At 47.0% G+C, this 17143-nt stretch overlaps 1 protein-coding gene across 1 annotated transcript in view; it reads left to right on the top strand.

Annotated features, from left to right (window-relative positions):
* Positions 1 to 17143, top strand: part of MYO18B (myosin XVIIIB) — a 203622-nt gene that overhangs the window by 167132 nt on the left and 19347 nt on the right. The window lies entirely within an intron of this gene.

Raw genomic sequence — 17143 nt, 5'->3', positions numbered from 1 at the left:
GCAACAAGACAGCAAGGCACTATGAGGCTAATGGTATGTTAAGGGTACAGTATTTCCTGTGTGAAGCTGCACTTCTGCATCTTGCCCTCCTAGAATTACAGAGTAAAACCATGTCACCAGCCAACATCAGCTCTTCCACCCCAGTACCCGTCACTTGACAAGACCTCCAAAGCAATGACATTTCATTGTGACGTAGGTCACTATCTGATGTTTATTTCTGATGATTGTTCATTGCCCTTTTAAATACAAGGGACTACATTCAGCTGGGTAAGAACTACCGACTGGTGAATGTTAAAAAGCTTTGGACTTCCTGTTCGGATCAATATCCAGAACTTTGAGTCACAATAAGTTTGGGAAAACTTAAGACTAGTATTCAGAGTTCCCTGTTTCACGCAGTCTTGGTCACATCTTTATCTTTAGTACTCACCTCATTACTGCAGTATCATGTTAGGACAGTGGCTCTCAACCTTTCCAGACTGCTGTACCTCTTTCAGGAGTCTGATTTCTCTTGCGTACCCCCTCGTTCCACCTCAGTTCAAAATGACTTGCTTATAAAATCAGACATAAAAATACAAAAGTGTCACAGCACACTGTTACTGAAAAATGGCTGACTTTCTCATTTTACCATATAATTATAAAATAAATCGATTAGAATATAAATATTTTACTTACATTTCAGTGTATAGTACATAGAGCTGTATAAACCAGTCATTGTCTGTATGAAATTTTAGTTTGTACTGACTTCGCTAGTGCTTTTTATGTAGTCTGTTGTAAAACTAGGTAAATATCTAGATGAGGTTGTGTATCCCCTGGCAGACCTCTAAGAACCACTGTGTTAGGAAGTACTCTATGATTTCTCTAAATAGATGCTCCTATTGCAATTGGTAGCTGCCTTAGCACTATTAGCAATGGGAATGTTATGGAGCAACAGAAAATGGTGATGTTAAAGAGAGACAGAGGCATTTTCGGAATGAGTTGGAAGACCATGACCTAACATGAGAGGATTTCACATTGCTTGTACTGGACACTGTAACAGACCCACACCTAGATGTTCTCAAATTTATGTACAGTAATTGTGTGGCTACTCTCCTTCAAGGAAGTAACGGAATCACAGGGTGAAATCCTGGCCTCACTGAGGTTAATGGGACTTTTCCCATTGACTTCAGTGGGGTCAGGATTTCACCCATAGCGCCTGTGCGCAGAAGCTTGGTGCAGGTGGAGACGGTGGTACGAAGGAAATGTGTGTGAATCAGTGGATGGACAGGCCAGTTTTGGTCAGATCACCAAGCATGTCACAATACTACTGATCAATTCCAGAAAAGGGAAAAGAGGAATTGTAGCCTACAGCACAAACCAAATTACATTTTTTAATTTATACTTCTTCCATGGTGCATTTCACCTCGTGCCTTAGCACTTCACCAGCATGCCAGGGAGGGAAATATTATTGTCTCTGTTTTATAGATGAGGAACTGGAGCACAGAGAGTCTAAGTGATTTACCCAGCTCTCCTGAATCCCAGTCCACCGCTTTAAGCACAAGATCTTTCTTCTACTCTTGAAGCAGTTCAGTGGCTGTTTGACAGCCTTTGCAATGTAGGGCATGCTTATTTTGAGCCCTTTCATTTTGGATACTTGGTCAGATTTGCAGCAGAATGAAGTCGGCAATGGAAACCATATCTGGCAGCTGCTGCTGAAATTTCTCTCTGTTTGACAGGACAAGGTAGGCCACATGGACATCTCATGTGCCACAGACCATGTATACTTTGCTGGATGCTAATGAGAGGGGTTTGCCAAGCTAAGACTACTGCTGTACCTTCTGTCAGTGCAAAATATCTATCAAGTGTGTACAGACAGAATGAGCCCCATAGGAGAATATAGGAGGGCCCCACAGGAGAATATAGGAGGGAAAACTCAAAATAAAAAGTGCCACTCTGTTCTCAGCGTGAATTGTTAGGTCTGGACTGAAGTGTGGTACAGACACTGAATAGAATACATGGGATGAACCAGCTGTCTAAAAAGACAATTGTTATCTAGCTGGAAGGTGAATCCATGCCACGGACAGGCTTAACGTTTCAGCAAGTTGTATCCATAATAGTGCCCCAGTGCTTGTGATCAACGAACAAGAACAAGACCGACTTTGAGCAAGAACCACAAAAATGTCTACCATGGCTTTTTAAAACCACATTTTGGAACAAACAAGCTATTATTTTTCTTCTTTGACAAAACTTTAGAAGTTCTACTTAGCAACAGAGAAGAACAAATAGTAAATACATGTCATGCGTCTGACGAAGTGGGTATTCGCCCACGAAAGCTCATGCTCCAATACGTCTGTTAGTCTATAAGGAGCCACAGGACTCTGTCACTTTTTAGTAAATATGTGGTTTTGTTCCTGGGTCTGGCAGAGGTCCATTTAATTGGTTCCTACTGGGCTTTTCCCTCTAGGTCTCACAAATAGAGGTAGCTGTCTATTGTCTCATATGGGGCTTAGTGAACAATAGAAGAGCTAGAAGAAGAGAGAAGCTGTGATCGCACTTGTTGCAACCCTGGAGGAAGAAGCATGATGTCTTATAGAGACGTTGCCTCTGCTTCTGTGACTGATCTCAGCCCTGGCTTCACATGAGCAGCCATGCTCAGGAGCCCCTGCACCTTCTGTTTGGCTGCAAGCTCCCTATTCTGATGGAGTTGATATTGCCTCTGACGGACACAGTCATGCCACTGAAGCTCAGCAGAGCTCGAGGTTCTCAGAGCAGGCGCACACTGAAGACACCTGGCCCAGACACTGATATTTTGGTGACATCATCTGCAGTCCCCTAAAGGACTGGCTCAGGTCTAACATTCTGCCCCATCGGAAAGTGTGCAGCAGCCGTTCACAATTTGCTTCAGAAACAGCTTGTTTTTTGTGCAGGCGTCAGGGGTGGCTATATAGCCACAGCTGTGAAGCAAGGAGTAAGGAGAGATGCTTGGGTCTCTGTATGCTAGTCAGACTTCTAGTGCTGTGATGCCAGTGGCTTGTGTTTGCCCTTTAGCAATCATGTGCCTTGTCAAAAGCTTTAGCTACATCTGGAGACACATGCAAACTCACCCACCTAGGCAGAGAAAAATGACACAGTGAAATATGTGCCATTATACAGTAAGTGATTGTCTGCATGACTCCATCTGTGCCCCAGTTGGTGGTGGGAAGGTAAAAGGCTTAGGGTTGGAGTGCTGTCTACTGCTGCTCACAGAGACTGTCACGCCTGTTCCCACCATTTAATGGAGAGAAAAGAGGGAATGAACAACTCCTTCCATCTCTTGACTGCTTCAAACGACATGGCACAAGAGCTGCCTACCAGACCTTTTCCTAAGCAATGCACCAATATCTCAGCCAGAACCGTTGTCACCCATTCGGTGTGGACAGTGGAGGGCAAACCTGTCACGGAGTGTGGGGGAGTCCGGCCCTGCACCCCTCTTCCTGGGACCCACAGTGACTCTCAGCCAGCCAGTAAAACAGAAGGTTTATTGGACAACAGGAACACAGGTTACAGCAGAGCTTGCAGGCACAGTCAGGACCCCTCCACCGAGTCCTTCTGGGCTTTCAGGGTGCTTGGATCCCAGCTAGGATCCCCTGAATTCCGCCCATCCAGCCCCAAGCCCAAACTCAAACTGCTTCCCTCCTGCCACTCCCTTCCTTTGTCCCCTTCCTGGGCAAAGGTGGTGACCTTTCCCCTCCCTTACCTAGCTCAGGTTACAGGCTCTGGCATCGTCCCTCCCCTAAAGTCCTCCCCTGCTCTCCCACTCCCCACACAGACAGTCCCTACTCCATCACATCTCTCCCCCCTTCGAGACTGAACTGAGCGGGGTCACTCTGCCCAGTGACCTGGGGAAGTTCAGGGTCCCCTCTCCGGGACAACGCATCCGCTGTCAGGTTGGCACTTCCCTTCACATGGACCACGTCCATGTCATAGTCCTGCAGGAGCAGGCTCCACCTCAGGAGCTTGGCGTTGGCTCCTTTCATCTGGTGCAGCCAGGTCAGGGGAGAGTGGTCGGTGTACACGGTGAAGTGTCGCCCAAAGAGATATGGCTCTAGCTTCTTAAGGGCCCACACCATGGCCAGGCATTCCTTCTCGATGGCCGCGTAGCTTTGTTCCCGGGGTAGCAGCTTCTTACTCAGGTACACGATGGGGTGTCTCTCCCCCTTTTCATCCTCCTGCATTAACACTGCCCCCAGTCCCGTGTCTGAGGCATCAGTGAACACCATAAAGGGTTTGTCAAAATCTGGGTTTGCCAGAACTGGGCCACTAACCAGAGCCTCCTTCAGCGCCCGGAAAGCCTCCTGGCACTGCTCAGTCCAAATCACCTTGTCTGGCTTCCCTTTTTTGCACAGTTCAGTGATGGGGCCGGCTATGGCACTAAAGTGGGGCACAAACCTTCGATAGTACCCCGCCATCCCAATAAAGGCCTGGACCTGCTTTTTGGTTTGGGGAGCAGGCCAGTCTCTGATCACCTCCACCTTGGCTGGTTCCGGCTTCAGGCAGCCGCTCCCCACCCGATGGCCCAGGTAAGATACTTCAGCCATCCCCACCTTGCACTTCTCAGCCTTTACTGTTAACCCAGCCTTTCGGAGTCGGTCCAGGACTTGTTTAACCTGGGACATGTGGTCCTCCCAGGTCTGGCTGAAGACGCAGATGTCGTCAATATACGCCACGGCAAAACTCTCCATCCCCCTCAGTAGCTGATCCACCAGGCGCTGGAAGGTGGCCGGCGCTCCCTTGAGGCCGAAGGGCAGGGTCAGAAACTCATAGAGCCCCAGAGGGGTGATAAAGGCCGATTTCAGCCTGGCATCTGCGTCCAGCGGCACTTGCCAGTAGCCTTTGGTAAGATCCATAGTGGTGAGGTACCGAGCACCTCCCAGCTTGTCTAGGAGCTCGTCAGGCCTGGGCATAGGGTAGGCATCAGATACGGTGATGGCATTGAGCTTTCGATAGTCCACACAGAACCGGATTGACCCGTCCTTTTTGGGGACTAGCACCACTGGCGAGGCCCAAGGGCTGGAAGACGGCTGGATCACCCCCAAAGCCAGCATGTCCCTGACCTCTCTTTCAAGATCCTGGGCAGTTTTCCCAGTGACCCGAAAAGGGGAGCATTTTATAGGGGGATGTGACCCGGTCTCCACCCGGTGGACAGTCAAATTAGTGCGTCCAGGCTGGTTGGAAAACAGCTGTCGGTACAGATGCAGCACCCCCCTGATCTCAGCGTGCTGGCCCGGGGTCAGTTGATCAGAGAGGGGAATTGCCTCCAGGGGGGAACCAGCCTTTGTCCCAGGGAATAGATCTACTAAGGGGTCATCTCCCTGCCCCTCCCAATGTCCACACACGGCCAACACCACATTCCCCCTGTCATAGTATGGTTTCATCATGTTCACATGGTACACCCGACGGTGATGTGCCCGGTTTGACAGCTCCACCACATAGTTTACCTCATTCAGTTGCTTGATAACCTTGAAGGGCCCTTCCCAGGCAGCCTGGAGTTTGTTTCTCCTCACGGGGATAAGAACCATCACCTGATCTCCGGTGGCGAAGGCACGGGCTCGTGCTGTGCGGTCATACCAGACCTTCTGCCTCCTCTGGGCTCGGGCCAGATTCTCCCTGGCCAGGCCCATGAGCTCGGCCAGTCTTTCCCGGAAGGTCAGGACATACTCCACCACTGACTCTCCCTCGGGAGCGGCCTTCCCCTCCCATTCGTCCCTCATCAGGTCTAGGGGCCCCCTCACCTGCCTTCCATACAACAGTTCGAAAGGTGAAAACCCGGTAGATTCCTGGGGCACCTCCCTGTACGCAAACAGCAGGTGAGGTAAGTACTTGTCCCAATCTTGCGGATGCTGGTTCATAAATGTTTTTAGCATCCTCTTCAGCGTCCCGTTGAACCTTTCTACCAGCCCGTTGGACTGAGGGTGATACGCTGAGGCCCAGTTGTGCTGGACCCCACATTTCTGCCATAAGGACCGGAGCAGGGCCGACATGAAGTTGGACCCCTGGTCCGTTAAGACCTCCTTGGGGAACCCCACCCGGCTGAAAATTGTCAGCAGCGCATCTGCCACTGTGTCTGCTTCGATAGAGGACAAGGCCACCGCCTCGGGGTAGCGAGTGGCAAAATCCACCACCACCAGGATGTATTTCTTCCCTGACCGGGTCGTCTTGCTGAGGGGTCCCACTATGTCCATGGCCACCTTCTGGAAAGGTTCTTCTATGATGGGTAAAGGCCTCAATGCCGCTTTCCCCTTGTCCCGGGCCTTCCCCACCCTCTGGCAGGGGTCACAGGATTGGCAGTACTGTCGGACATGGGTAAAGACCCCAGGCCAGTAAAAGTTCTGTAGCAGCCTCTGCCTGGTGCGCCGGATTCCCTGGTGCCCTGCGAGAGGGATGTCATGAGCCAGGTACAACAGCTTGTGACGAAACTTCTGGGGAACCACCAGCTGCCTCCTGATCCCCCATGACTCTACTTCCCCTGGGGGAGCCCATTCTCGGTACAGGAACCCCTTCTCCCACAGGAACCTCTCCTTGCAACCTCTCCTCATGGTCTGTACCGCACTAAGGTCAGCCCGGTCCCGGTGCTTCCGCAAGGAGGGATCTTTCTGTAACTCGGCCTGGAACTCAGCAGCTGGGACAGGAATGGGGACTGGCTCTCTCTTGCTGGCTGGGTCTGAGGCCGCAGCCTCTCTGCACCGTGCCCCTGGGCGTTCCCCGTTCCCTGAGTTAGGGTCCTGCACCTCAGGTCGAGTACCTTCCCCGTTGTCGGGGAGCAGTGCCATTTGCCGACTCTGACTACGAGTCACGACCAGGGCACTCTGGGTGTTACTAGGCCAGTCCTCAAGGTCCCCTCCCATTAAACATCAGTGGGCAAATATTGGTGTACCCCCACATCCTTGGGGCCCTCCTTGGCCCCCCATTTCAGGTGTACCCTTGCCACGGGTACCTTGAATGGGGTCCCGCCCACGCCCATCAGGGTCAGGTAGGTGTCGGGCACCATCCGATCTGAGGCCACCACCTCGGGCCGGGCCAGCGTCACCTCTGCGCCTGTGTCCCAGTACCCAGTGACCTTCCTCCCATCCACTTCCAGGGAAACAATGCACTCTTTCCGGAGGGGCAGCCCTGCGCCCACCCGGTAAACCAAAAACCCGGAGCCTGGAGCATCCACAGGTGGTATGTTGCCAACCCCCCTTTCCTGGGAATGTAGCCCCTCCTCCGATTGGGTTTTTACCCAGTCCACCCTCTGTGGGTTGGGTCTGCTTGGTCTGTCCCTGAGCTTGGGGCACTGGGCCCGTATGTGACCTCGTTGGCCACAGCGATAGCAGCCCATATCTCGTGGGTCCCCTTGAGTGGGTCGGAGGGACCTGCCGCTGGATGTTCCCCTTTTGGGGGGGTTCTCCATAGGCCCCCTTTGGGAGGTCCCAGGATGACTCTCTCTCTGCGTTGAGGCAGGCCTGCTCCTTCGAGACTCCTCCCTGCCATCCCCTGCCCGACTGTCCACAAATTGGTCAGCCAGCTGGCCTGCGTGCTGTGGGTTCTCCGGCTTCTGGTCCATCAACCACAGCCTCAGGTCGGACGGGCACTGCTCGTACAGGTGCTCCAGTATGAATAGGTCAAGCAGGTCCTCTTTAGTTTGGGCCCCAGCTGTCCACTTGCGGGCATACCCCTGCGCCCGGTTGACCAGTTGTAGGTATGTGACCTCACGGGTTTTACGCTGGCTCCGGAACTTTTTCCGATACATCTCAGGAGTCAGCCCAAACTCGCGGAGCAGGGCCTGTTTGAACAGTTCGTAGTCCCCTGCCTCCGCCCCTTTCAGTCGGCTGTACACCTCCACGGCTGTGGGGTCCAGTAAGGGGGTGAGAACTGCGATCCTGTCTGCAGGGTCAACCCTGTGCAGCTCGCAGGCATTCTCAAAGGCCGTCAGGAAGGTATCTATGTCCTCCCCCTCCTTACGCCGGGGCAGCAAGTGCTTATCAAAGCTCTTTGTAGGCTTGGGCCCCCCCTCACTCACCGCAGCCGGGGCCTCACTGCTCCTCAGCCGGGCCAGGTCCAGCTCATGTTTACGCTGTTTCTCCTTCTCCTCCCGCTCATGTTTACGCTGGTTCTCCTCATGTTTACGCTGGTTCTCCTCATGTTCACGCTGTTTCGCCTTCTCCTCCAGCTCTTTCCTCTTTAACTCGAGCTCCTCCCGTCTCAGCTCCCTTTCATATTCCAGCCGCCTCCACTCCACGGATGCCGAGCGTTGCCGGGAGGATCCCCTGCTGGGGGGTGAGCTTCGCCGGGCGGATCCTCTGCTGGCCGGGGGTATCACGGTGCCCTCGGTATACACTGGGCTCCTCCCCGCCCTTCCCCTACGCCTAGGAAGGGGGGGTCTCGGGAAGCCCTCGTCCGCCGGCTGACCGCTCCCAGCGGGGACAGACACTGGTGCCTGAGCTGCATCTGCTCGGCTGCTTCCCTCAGAGACAGGGCTCCGTTCATTCATGCGGTCTCCCTGCTCCAGCTGGGCAATCAGCTGGTCCTTGCTGAGCCTCCCAAAACCCTCAGGAGATGTGATTCTAATCTGAATGCAAAAGCAACTGCAGGTCCAAGTGAGAACCTAAACATAACTGCTGCAGGTGCCTTACTGCATGTCGGTTGTTATTCAGTAATAATACCACATCAGTGATTAATGAGCACCAGGATTTTCTTTTGAATCAGTCCCAGTCACCACAGGTGGTGGCATCTACTGTTTCACGTCTATTTTTCTTTTAAGCCAGTGTATTTTTAAAACAGTAGGGGGGAAAATCAATCAATTTGCAAACATTGCTGATGGATTCATCAAAGTGGCTTATCTGGCACAGATATTTTATTATATTTTCATTACTTGTTGTCTAATTAAAATATACACAATTTCGTATTTTGTTCAATATGCATGTTTGTATAACACATCAACTAATAAACTGTTTTAGTCTGCTAAACTACAGCCTTCAGCAAGCACTCTTGGAAAAAATTTTTCCAATCTTGTCTAGTTTGCAGGTACATGGAGGGGAACAGAGGAGACACCTGTAAATGTTGTTATACATGAATGTTAAAATTAGGGAGTTATCACACAATGGCAAAAGAGTACCAAAGGTCAGGAACAATGTCTTGTCAAGTATGCATTTTACAAATATGTCTTGGTTTGACAGATCGCACCATCATTTAAAGTAGCTGCCATTTTATAGGCTGAAGAGTAGAGAAAAGAGGTGGAAAAAGGAAAGTTACATTGTGGGGCATAATTGAGAGGTTAATCTGTTGTGTATTAATTTTAATACATTATTTAAAACCGCTGTAGAAAAGTGACTGCCTAATCAGGTCAGGTACTCTACAGTCATTGGCCCAGAGACTGGGAAAATGTTTCAGGCTACATTCTTTTCAACATGTGGAGAAGGAAGCTCAGTGGGAGAGCGTGGTATTTAAGGTCAAACCATCAAATCAAAGAAGGTAGTTGGTTCCAAACCAGGATCAGTGCAATGGTGGATGAAAGCCGCTACTTCAAAAACACACTTCAAGCAGGATAATATTCCTTGATGTATTCTCTAGAGGCGATTTAAAGAGATAATGCCGTCTATCTGTGGATTCGTGTGCCATACGCTCACATGTTTACCACTGAGGGAAGATTTTATATTAAAGTCTGTAAGTGTCTGACACGTTAATTTCTGAAGAAAATGTAAACAGGCTGTAAGCAAGTTGGACAATAGCATATATAAGCAGCCAGACAGCTAGATACTAAATGTGGCTCGGCTTGGCTCCTAGCTGTGAGGGACTAGAAACTGAGGAAATTAGCCCCAGAGAAAGTTCAGAACATAAAACACACACAAAATGACATTAGCACAGAGGCCAAGTGTGCAGCCTTTGCTTGCAGGAATAGAATTTATTCCTGAGAACAGGCCAGTTGAAACCAGAGAGAATCCTGACATGAGAAAATGCTACTCTGCATGAGGAGGGGTTCAGAATTGGGCACCTGAGTGTTAAAGATTTGACTGAAACCTTCCGAATAGCCCTGGAAATGAAGACACAAGGCGGGCATCTTATTTGAAATTCCTCCCTGGTATTATGGGGATCTTCAGACAATCATTGACTTTACATCCTAGATGTGAAGCACTTACATGGGCAGGATTTTCAGAAGTCCTCAGATCAAGGTCTATGCCATTGTTTTGCCAGGAGCCCTGTGTGGAAGAAGGTACATAGCTCCATTGGTCCAGGGGCTGCACAGGGAAGGGAATCTCTCCAGGATCCCAGTATTTATTTGCAGTACCCCTCTCCTCAGATCAGCTGCACCAGCCAAGCCTCTACCCACTCACCATCCATCTGCTTTCTCCAGCATACCCAGAACCGAGGCCAGGGAGACTATACAGGAACATAACAGATTTGTGAGTGTGGCGGGGCAAGGGGGGAGGTTACCTCCTGGCACGTCTCATGCCCACACAATCCATGGCACAATCTAGCTCCAAGTCGCCTTTGCTTGTATTGTGCACTTACCTTTTTCATTACCTGACTTTCAGACTGCAGTCATTGCAAAGTGGGGTTTAATGCCTACCTGATGTATAGTCACCCTGTAGTTGTGTGCAGAGTCTGATATGTAGCTACACTGAGTTTATGTGATTTTTCAAGATTAATAGTAGTGTCTTCCCTATAATGTTAAACACTCCATTCTTATTGTGCAGAGGTCTGAGCCCTGTCAATTCAGGTTTACATGGTAAAATAAATATGAACCAGAATTAATTTTCTGAAGAGCAAGTCCCCACGCAGCTAATATTTTAAATCATTTTTGTTATAGTTTGAAAATGCCTTTCTGAGCCTCGTCTATTGCAGGTATGAAATGGAATTTAAAACCAATAAATGCAATGGTTAGACTTAGGCATAGGAAATTGATGAGTCCTTCATCAAAGAGCAGAGCATCCTTAGTGTGCAGAATTCTACTCTAGCATTGTGTTTAAGAATGCTTTTATCTTAATTCCTATGGATGTCTTAGGTCTTTGGTCTAAATTACTTAGGCGTAACTGCAAATGAATGGCAATAAATCAGAAATTATGGATTAAACTACATTATTGAGATGAACTGTGCTGGATTTATAATAAACAGGCAGCAATGTAGACTGTCGGCAGCACAATATTTATCTCTATAGAGAGATAGATAAAAGCAACATATTGGTCCAGCCATGGCTTAATTTCAAAATGATCCTTTGCATTCAAGCTGGAAGAGATGTCACAATTTAGAGTCGTTCTAAAGTCCATGGAAAGGCAGATTCCAAATCCTAACCTTATAACTGCAAATGGCCTCAGATAATCTAAGAGTGAAGTAGTAGGCAGGAAGCTGTATCCAATGAAAACAAATGGAAGATGATGAATCTAGTGAGTTAATGAGAAAGAGCCCATGTGTCTTGTCTCAGTTGATCTCAGTTTTATTAAGATTTCGCTTACCCAAATCCCCAGTAATGAGAAACAAAGCTACCTAGCATTCATTTCTTGCTAATATATGCTGGATAGTTTTCCTTTTCCGAACTAGCAGCTCCCAAAAGGGAGTGAGATAAGGCTGTTATATTCAGCCCAGTGTACAGAGATCAGGAATTTGATTAACTTTTTCTGTAATTCTCTGATATTAAGTTTTTGGACAAAAATGGCTGTCAACTCTCAATCCCAGTGAATCAGAGACATCTCACAATCAGAATAAAATGTCAACTTTTTATTAGAAAGTGACTTCAAAACTATGTGAATTTACCGCATCCTTGGGTAACAAGATTGAAATTGCTGAACTACAGATCTTCTAAGCCCAGTATGCAGGAGATAGGGGGACTATTCAGGGGGCCTTCACTTGGAGGGGTCAGTATCCAAACAATTTGAACAGTCCCAGAGTGACTGGACACACACACAAAAATCATAACGGTTTTGGGTATTTGTCACATCCCTACTAGACTTAGGTTATACTACAGCAGTCATCTCTTACACTCTTGGTTCCTTGCAGATAGTCTTCTGTGGGATGAAGGGTCTTTCTTTTCTCTAGGCCCATTGATACAGTAATAAACCCACTGCCCCCTGGAAACTTCATGGTTCTCACACTGATGCATACTTGGAGCTTCCTGGTGATAGCGGGGACAGAACTTTGACTCCAGAGCAGCTCCATTAGCTGTTACTCGTGTGTTACCTGTGACATGTGCTTCTAGTTCCACGCAGTAGAGGGCAGGAGTGTTCAGTCATGTTCATTGCAATATTAGTATTGACTCTTCCAAGACGAGTGATGACAAAATGGCACAATGTTTACGTTTGTCTGCAGTGGTAATTTTGGCTCGATTGGCATCTGTGCTGACAACCTGGTAGTAAATATTTACATCGCTCAAGCTTTAAATGTCTCTCTGCAAGTTCCAAAGATGAGTGCCGCCCAGCACTGGTGATTATGGGATCTGCAAAGATTTTCTGCAGACCTTGTTACAACAAGTGAGTGAAGCCACCTTCAAGAGCGAAGGGGAGGAGTAAGAGACACAGTTTCACTCAATCTCTTTTCATGTCATAGGACAACTCTTCTTGACGAATGAGAGCTACTTGCTCTGGTCCCTCTGGTGCTAGTCTTCCTGCAGGGTCTTGTTCGGAAGCTGTCAGTTTCCTCTCTTGAAGCAGAATTCCCCTTTCCCCAGATGATCTCAGTGAGGTGTTACTAGTTTACGAGACAGCAGGAGTAGAAGACAGACATATATTTGTGGCACTTAGCACATGCTATGTCATCTTGGGAATCTTGTGGCACTATTCACTGCAGCTACACTGCCCTTGTGAATGCAAAGCATCCAAGGATTTCAATTCCAAGTCAATGGCTGATGAACATCACTAGCTATTCTTTTCCCCTGGTGCCTCCTTGGCATTGCCGTCCAAGGGAGTTCTCGGAAACAAAGCTTAATCTCTCTCAGATGTGGTAGCACATACGGCAGCAACACTGACTACATAGAGCCATCAGCACAGCTCTCAAGTGTAGTTCTGGAGCCTTGAGAGGACAGTGTCACACTTTCATGTCCATGAAAACAGATCAGGATACATCTAATTGTTCTTAAGATCTTCTGGGGGGTCACTGCTTGTATTGGATGATAGCCAGAGCCTAATCCCAGATAATAAATTACTTTGAACTTTATAATTTATTTATATGTTTACTATCATAGGGAAAGAACCGCTTGAAGACATGAAAAAGGGAGATCACCTAGGTTTGGATTTCAGTATCTGAATATTCTTATTATATTAGAACTGGAGGTCTTGGAGCAGTCAGGAAATGGCCATGTTACTTATTTTATTTTAAAACATTATATTATCAAAAGCAAATAATTTCTATTAAAAACTTCAGAACTGCCTTGCACTGATAGTGTGACAGGAAAATTTCTTCGAGAAATCTGGACAAGCTCTTCTCTCTTACTGCCTTGGAGCTTTACTGGTTTTCATACATGCAGAACCAAGAGCATCATTTGGTTGATATTCTTTTTTCTCTGGACATGCATTGTATTGCAATGCAAGTGTGGATATTATGGTATAAATTATTTCAACTAGCATAATCATAATCATGTTAATTGCTGTGTAATCTTCACTAATTAGTGTTGTATGTCATTTGCTTTGGTGTGGATTGCACACTACAGAATTCTATTTGGCTTGCAAATGCTTTTAGATTTTTTTGTATCAGGTCTTAGTTTGCCTCTAATTTAGGCAAAGCATTTTCTGTGGTGTTTTCAATGTTTTGCTTTACAATTATAATGTGCTTAGAAATTGTGCTGCTTCTAGCACTGCCCATATCCCTAATTGAAACAATCAGAGGAACACACACACTGAGCTTAACTGACATTCAGGATGTTGCTGAAAGCAGACAAATATGAGGAAATACTGGGCTAAGGCCAACAATCCAAACGTTTATTTCAAGCTCTGTGAGTTATTGATGGCACTTCAGTCTTAAGATTTAAATGTACATACTAACAGGGGAACATTTCAGAATGGGAACTGACTATCTGTCTAGTACTTTGCCCAGTAATGCAAAGTTTCCTCTAACTCAGTGGTTCTCAACCAGGGGTACGCAGAGGTCTTCCCGGGGGTACACCAACTCATCTTGATATTTGCCTATTTTTACAACAGACTAAAGAAAAAGCACTAGCGAAGTCAGTACAAACTAAAACTTCATACAGATAGTGACTGGGTTTACACTGCTCTATATAATAGACACTGAAATGTAAATACAATATTTATATTCCAATTTATTTATTATATAATATGGTACAAATGAGAAAGCAGGCCATTTTTCAGTAACGGTGGGCTGTGACACTTTTGGATTTTTATGTCTGACTTTGCATCCAAGAAGTTTTTAATTTAGGTGAAACTTGGGGTACACAAGATAAATCAGACTCCTGAAAGGGGTACAGTACTCTGGAAAGGTTGAGAGCTGCTGGTCTAACTCCTTGCTTAGATTTGGTTGGGTGAGCATTTTATTTTTTGGGGGTGATATTTCTTTTTTTCATGGCCAAAAATTTATGATAAGAATGGAAAGTTTAAAAACAGCAGTTAAATATGAGCTGTGGTTCATGAGTGTGCACTTGGACCATTGAAATAGGGATTCAGGCTTTTTTTTATATGTTTCTTTTATTCAGTCAAAAACCATGTTTGGCTTAACAGTGTGTTTTCTGTATCTTATTAGTTAGTGTGCTTATCTGTTAGGGTTCCATGGCTCTTAAGAGAAGGTGGCTCATTTATGTTATATAACTGTATTAAAAAAGATTGTGGGATTAAACTGTTTTCATTGCTTCTGCAAATCTCATACTGTTTTTAGGCTGAAATGTGGTACGGCAGTGATCCCAGGTTAATGGGCTAAATTAGATTTGGTATTGTCTTATTGCTTCCTCCTCTGGACCTTAACGATACATGCCCAATGGCTGTTCATAGTCTGTGGCCACAGTGAGAATTAATGCCTTTGCTATATTTATTTCTCAATGCCAAAGGCCACAGCTGTTCATTGGCATGCATTCATGGGGGGGACAGTACTGAGAGACAGCACTGTGCGACCAGTGTATTGACTCTCTAAAAAGCTTGGTGATGAGGACGAGACTTGTCCGAGTGATTGTAGCAATTCACGCCTCTCTTCCATTTTCAATCCTGGCTTTGCAACTCCCAGAAACAGCTGCACAAACTCTGGCTGCACTACCCTGTAATAAGAGCATCTTGGGTGAAATCTCAGCTCATCTCTTGATGAGTGTGAATTTCACATGGGTAAGCCCACATTTCAGAGAGACGTGGGATTTACTGCAGAGAGGGGTGCTTTTTCAACGGATGTTTTACACATCGGTTCCATGCTTGGCTTGCATGCTTCTAAAGCAGCCGCTGTGACATGAAAGCTCATCATCACGATACATCCATTCCAATCCCTCGGGGGTCCAGTGCACTCTGAGACCATCTGTCCAGCCACTTGTGTCACTCCCTTTACAAAGGAAGCCAATGTTTCATTGCAGGCCCTTGGCATCGCTGCATTCGCAATCATGTTTATTCTGTAGCGGAGCAAAGCCAGGAAACAGGAGCAGAAGATCATTGCACAACTCTTTATTAAACGAACTCCCAGAATACACAGCATATGGACCCTTTGAATGAAATATATCTAGAACTGAGCTGAATTGTCCATCTTCATGAAATACTCATCTCATTAACATGAGGGTCTCAGTGCTCATACTCTTTCTTCTCTGGCACATTTCCAAACATTCACCTGAACTGGGATGCGTGATCCTGGCTTTGTCTCTTGTGAGGCGAATCAGGCACACACACAGACATCCAGGGATGTGCTTTCCATTGGCCTAGGTCTGCTCCCGTTGCCGTCAGAGGGAGGATTCACTTTGCTTTCAGTGCAGCTAGGTCTGTCCTGAGTACTTCTGAAAATGCCACTCCTCACTGCAAAGCTTTGAGTCTGAAAGTGGGTTTTTGGGATGGCAGCACTGGTGTGCGGAGGGGAGAGTTCCCTTTCCATTAATTTTGAAGATAAGTTTAGGAAGGCAAGGTGGGGAGGTGAACAGCAGGGTGAGAGACGAGCGATTTAAGCTACAGGACAATGTTGGCACAAGAACAACAGGTGATAAACTGGCCGTGAATAAGCTTTGGCTGGAAATTAGAAGGAGGTTTCTAACCACCCAAGGGGTCAGGTTCTGGAAAAGTCTCCCCATAGCAAGAGTGAGGAAAAACAACTGAACTGGTTTTAAGATGGATCTTGACAAAGTTATGGATGAAACTGACAGGGCTGCCTGTGAGAGCTGGGGCTGGACTCGACCCAGAAGGTCTGTTCCAGAATCACGTCCCATGTCCCTAAACTTTCCCTCTTGCTTCCAATCAGTTTTCAGAGCACTGAGAAATGAATTGTGGGAATTGAGCCCAGAGCCGCTACCTGGCTGTACATTTCAGAGTAGGGTCACTGGCTCTACACTGTCAGGCTAGGCCCACAGCCCTTATGGATCTCAGAAGGAAGGGATCACTGCTGAATGTAGATGTTCCAGCATCCCAGACAGAATTTCAAACCAGCTGTTCTTTGGCCCAGGCAGGAAAATAAAGAGGATATGACATCACTATTAGTGGGAATGCTCCCAGAAACGATATGTCAACCTAGTAATCAGAAACTTGTTACAAGGGAGAAATTAGCCTCTGGTATGCAAAGTGCTTTCTCAGAATGTAATTAATTGTAAATGAAATTTAGTTTCTGTCTCTGTGTGTGGCTAGAGAGTGAGGATTGAAGCCTCTTTTAATAGTCACTACGTCAAATCAAGATAGCAGATAATACAGAGAACTGCTTCAGAGCAAGAGAAATGTCAGCGTAGCACAGAACTTTCTCAGTGCTGGATGGCAACAAGAACTGAGGGATATTTCATTCAGGAGAAAGGACCTCTTTGTCATGCAGCACTTCATAACTGCTTGCTAAGGGCATATCAGCTTCCCCTCTGCTTGTCTCTGGATAAAATGCAGTGCAACATACTAATCTCAGATACAGACATTACTAGATTGCTTGATATAATATTAAGCACTATCACAGTATGAAAGAGGCCAGTTAGATTTCCTTTGCAGTAGCTACGATAAAGGATCAATGTATAGTAGGAGGTGGTAATCTGTCTTGATTGAATTCCAGCATCTAACAGTTT

The sequence above is a fragment of the Gopherus evgoodei genome, chromosome 13 (assembly GCF_007399415.2).
Source record: "Gopherus evgoodei ecotype Sinaloan lineage chromosome 13, rGopEvg1_v1.p, whole genome shotgun sequence".
Classification (NCBI taxonomy): Eukaryota; Metazoa; Chordata; order Testudines; family Testudinidae; genus Gopherus; species Gopherus evgoodei.
The sequence above is the reverse complement of the archived record's forward strand: the minus strand, read 5'-3'. Positions and strand labels throughout refer to the sequence as shown.